Source organism: Nicotiana attenuata, chromosome 2, assembly GCF_001879085.1.
Source record: "Nicotiana attenuata strain UT chromosome 2, NIATTr2, whole genome shotgun sequence".
Classification (NCBI taxonomy): Eukaryota; Viridiplantae; Streptophyta; class Magnoliopsida; order Solanales; family Solanaceae; genus Nicotiana; species Nicotiana attenuata.
In genome coordinates, this window is record NC_031990.1 from 53,026,007 (window position 1) to 53,031,474 (window position 5,468).

Below are 5,468 nucleotides of genomic sequence, written 5' to 3' on the forward strand. Positions count from 1 at the left end.
ATGTAAGCACCCCGTTCCTCATCCATTGGCTCCTCCAAAGGCTCAGATGACTCGATTTTTATGTCATCATCCAAACACAGTGTTGAAAAATGTATGGAATGAGGACCAATACACCCTAACTCTAGAATTGTATTACTCTTTACATCCTCATATTTACATGCACTAGAGTTTTCAACTATAACATTATCTGTTTCCTCATATAGCTCTAGTGTACTTTTCTCAACATGGGCATCATCAACAAAAATATGCTCGAATGATTGGCTCTCCACTTTTAGCTCCTCAATTTGGCGTATAAGCTCATTTTCAGCTTCACACAACTCATTACTATTTTGTTGGGAATTAGACGCATCAACTTTTGCAATCAATTTAGCTCCCAAGTCGTGAATATCAGTGTCAAATTTTTCAATCTCTTGTCTCAGTTCAGCTCTTCCTTCTATAAAGTGTCTCATCCCATCAGTAATTTCCTCACGTTGAGCCTCATATATTTCTAACTTTTCAGCTTGTTCCACTAGCCAAGTTTGACTCAAAATCTCCTCTTTTTCAAAATTTTCCTCTTGCTGGTACTCGCTCTCTTCATTTAATTCTTTCATATTGGCCTTCATTCTTGTGATTGTTGTCCTCATTCTTTTCATATCTTTTTTGAGTTCATCCTGTTGCTCTGCTACTTGCCTAAAAATATCCCTAATATATGCATCAGGTTCCATATCCTGCACCTCATTGCCCCTATAAACTCACAAACACTGTTAGAAAGATCATAATAAGGGCTCAGAGAAGGATGAAAAGAATTAGGACAACCATCCCAATGGCCATCTTGACCACCACACATATTATAAATATTCCACTCAAAGGATTGAGATTGTGCGCACAACTCGCTCCCGGGAACATTCTGACAATTATTCCACCAGTGGAGTCCTCCACAATATGGACAGGGATCATCAAAAGAAGAATAACCATCATTCGAATAATTTCATGATGTCATGCTAAAATAAATAAAAAATACTAACTAAACTAAAACGAAAAACATGCCCTCAAAATAATTATATGTCTAATCTAGAAAAATAGCTAATTTTTAAGTCCCCGGTAACGGCGCCAAAAACTTCTCGCGGCCAAACGCACACGCAAGTATATGCGGCCGTCAAGTAATAAAGTGACTAAGAGTCGGATATCGAACCCACGAGGACTTGTGGTTAACTATTAACTAAATTAGACTATCCTAACTATCTAAACAAGAATTAAAACTAGAAGTATTTCATTCTAAACTAATTAAAATAAATAAAAATAAATAATGAACCTTAAACAGAGGAAGATTATATTTTTATATTATCAATGTGATGAAAAGGATCGAGAGTTATGCGCTATCTAACATTCCTATTGTATTCTTCAATTGAATTGACTAATTAATTTATCTAGTTTATTGGTTAATAGGGTTAATATCGCTCATAAGAATCTGTCGAGTTTTTACTCGCCTATTCAAGCTAACCTAACGCCTATATGTTTATGAAATTACAACTAGCAAGAACGCATTTGTAATTCCTGTAAATCAACCAAGCAAGACAATTAGGCATATGTCTATCCTAACCGCAAATTCGTTCCCCGATGCCCAGGTTCAAGAACTTGCTCTACTCAATCCTAAATGCAATCTAGAATTCCCACTTTCAAGTTCAATTTTAGATTCGTAGATAGTATTCAATTGGTGATCAAGCAATCAAATAATTAAGCACAAGATTGAATAAATAAACCAATACGATAAATCAAGAAATCAAAATCAATATTCGAATAACAATAGTCATGAAAGAACCACAACCCTAGAACGTGAAGTTTTAGCTCCACATAGACATGGTAGCCAAACAACAAATCATACAAAGAAACATAAAAAATACTAAGTTTGGTGGAAGAAAAGATGAAATGGCCTCCACGGCGGCTCTGTGCTCTCCCTAGGTCAAAAGTTTGTCCAAAGTTACAAAATAATGTTTTTACATGTATTTATACCAAGTAGGGTCAGGCTCAGATGAAAACACCTTCTCCCGCGCGAAATAGGATTCCGGCTCAGTAAAATTTACACAGGCGCGCCGCATGGGGCGACGCGCCACGCGGTGTGGTAGTGGGGTTTGTTAGAGACCTTGCAATTTCGACCAGCAGCAAAAATGGGCAGTCGCGGCGCGCTGCGCGCTGCGTCTGTGAGCATTTGGCAAAATGTAAAGCATGAAAGTTGTAGCCCTTTTAAATAACTTTCCAACGATATATTGTGGAGCCCAAACGGATTTATGAGCGAAAAATTATGTGCATTGTACTGGACAATGCTCAATATGCCTGCTCAAGTCTCCGTTTCGTTCTTAAAGTGCACTATCATCCGTTGATCCCCGAACACGATCCCAACTTAATTTTTGGGCTTTTACTCAGACTTCAAAGCTCTAGCTTGAATTCATTCCATAACATCTACATAGATCGGAATCACTCCTACAAGGCATAAAGCACACATTTAGTGCAAAACATAGCGACTAAAGCTCATACTCAATAAAAGTGTAGTAAATTAGAGTGCGATAAGTGACCAAAATGTGTAATTATAGCCATCATCAAAGACGACTGAGAAAAATGTAGACTAGGGTTTTAGATAGCTACTGCTCTGATACCATGTAGGAATTTAGGAAATTTCTTTTCTTATTGATGATGAATATTTTGTACAGTGTGTATATTTAAACAAGTATTTGAAAATCAGGAAAAGACAACTACACTAATTACAAGTGTCTAATTCATATATGTTTCCCTATAACTAGTTGTACGTATATTTGGATAAGAATGTTCTGGAGGATTTGAGTGCTTTTTATCCAATATGCTACAAAGATTGGACTGGATTTAGCTGCAGCAATAAGCCCAATCCTTCTTTTGTATTGGGCTACTAACTTATGTCCGGTGTATTGGCCCAATTTGTTATTAGACCCGATGAATCCTTGTATAATAGATTTTGGTCTTGTACTTCCAAGATCAGCCGACACAATTCTTGTCTCTCTCTCTTCGTCTTCGACTGTATCGTCTCTTTGTCAAACAAATTAGGGTTTAGGGTCTGATTAGAAGATTACGGTCCAACAATTATAGAATCCAATATAATAAATTTTCATATACTTTAGTAGAAATACTACGACTTAGCACTTCTTTTTTAGTAATCTTTAAACATGTAAATTTTATTTTCTTCAAAAATAATACTAAATAATTTAATCCACACGCTCGCATGTTATTATATTCTAGCCATATGGAGTAACTATTAAACAAATTTTCACTTGATTGCAATCTTCGCTGTGCGACTTTCACTTAGAATGTGTCTAATTTCGTTAAGTATAGGATGACAAATCAGAAATCACATTAAATGCGAAACGCCTGGCGCAAAATATTTTTCTTTGTAGATTTTCTCGTGAGAACAAAATCTCTTGGAAATTTGAAGGGAAGGCAATTTTGAAAATGAACCATGTGATGAACTATAATACTTCACGATGTCTCTATCTGTTGCTTAGTGTCTACACCTACTGCCCATGCCATTCGACTTGTAATTTTTCTATAGCTAAATGTGAATCCACTTGCAATAATTGACTTGCCATAGACTTGGAAAATTTCATTTTAGATGTGATCATAGGGTAAAACCCGTAATTTCCAACCTAAATTACAATAGACATAAAACCTTTAGGGGGCAACTCTACTTGTGTATTACCTTGAAAATAATGAGTACAATTTTGAATCAAATAACTATAAAAGATATGCGAGATTTCACAACGCTCATTTTTGGACAATGGAAACATGGCAGAGAATGACAATGTTATTCACCAGCTTATAAGGTGTACGTGTTTTTGACAATCTTAGTGAGCACCTCACCACTAGTTCTTATTAAGCAGGGACGGATTTATAAACAGCAGTCAAAGAGTTGGATTGACAACCTTAGAATCAAGATTTGAATTCTAATGGAGGCGCCACTAGGTGAATTATTTCCATCTGGTTAAACCTTGGTGAGCACACTGCTTTGTTCTCTATGCCGGTGAGAGGTTGCAAGCGCCCGATATTTTGAGTCAATTACTCAAATGGTCACTCAACTATCCCAAATTATCCCCTAAAGTCACTTTTCTTTCGTTTGTAACAACAAAGTAACTGAACTATGCCTATTGCACTCAGAATGTCACTCAACTAGATCTTTCAAATTTTGGATTGCCAAATACCTATTTTACCCTCTAAATTATAAACATTTATCTTCTTTTTATTTTTTTAAAATATTTTAATATTATGATTCCCCTTTTTAATTTATATTATGGACTTATCTATAGAATAAATAAATATTATTTATAAATTAAAAAAATAAAAATTATTTAATCATCTATAATGCTGGAATAACAAAATAATGAGCATAGTAAAAAAAATTAGTTAGAATAATTTGTTCGTAATAATAATTTTAGTATTAACAACAAAAATTCAAAAATTATTTACACAATTCAGAATGAAAGAAAATAAAGGTTGTAAAATATATATTCCATGCACGTAATATAAGAATAATTATTTAAATAAAGGTATTTTTAAAATATACATTATATAATATTCACTAATTCTTGTGTTCCCTAATTATTACGACTTAATCATTAGGAATCCTATAAAATATTCTTAATGATTCCATTGACTTTCCTCTTAACCTGCATCACCTCAAACTCAAGGTGGTAGAACAATTGAATTTGCTAACCTAAACTGAAAAGTCCAACTTATCGGAAAAATTTACTCTGAAGGAGAAAGTGTTGGAATGCTATTGTCAGTTGGAATGCTAAGGAGGCCAAAAGGAGTAATATTGACTAATGTATGAGTTTGACAGGATACTTTGCTCATTACAGAAGCATGTTTTTTTTATACTGTTATATTTTGTCAAGAACATTATCATTATATGATGCTATTTTCTGAGTTAAACTGGTGAATTGGAGCTTGATGGTACAAGCTGATTTGTGTTAAAAACTTGAAAAAAATTTTGTGGAGGACGAGGATTATGGCAGAAGGGTAATAGGTAGTTGAGAGTTTCCCCCTTCTTACCAGTAGCACGCATGTATTTTCAAATTTCTCATCAGTTATCGTATTCTCTCCTGTGGTTACTATTTTGGTAATACTTAGAGGCTAGAGCCCGTTTGGACATATGAAAAATTTTCCCTTTTTCCGAATTTTTTTTACTTTTTTTCGAAATCAGCGTTTATTCATAAAATTTCCAATTTTCACTTGAAAATGCATTTTGGAATTTTTCGAAAATTTGAAAAACTCCAAAAACAAGTTTTCAAAATTTTCACTCAGATAACTCATAAAACTTCAAAAACAACCCAAAATTATATTCATGTCCAAACACAACTCTAAATTTCAAATACTATTTTCACTTGAAATTTTTTTTCACTTTTTTTTGATATTTTACAATTCTTATGTCCAAACGCTCACTTATTCTTTTACCCCCCCCCCCCCCCCCC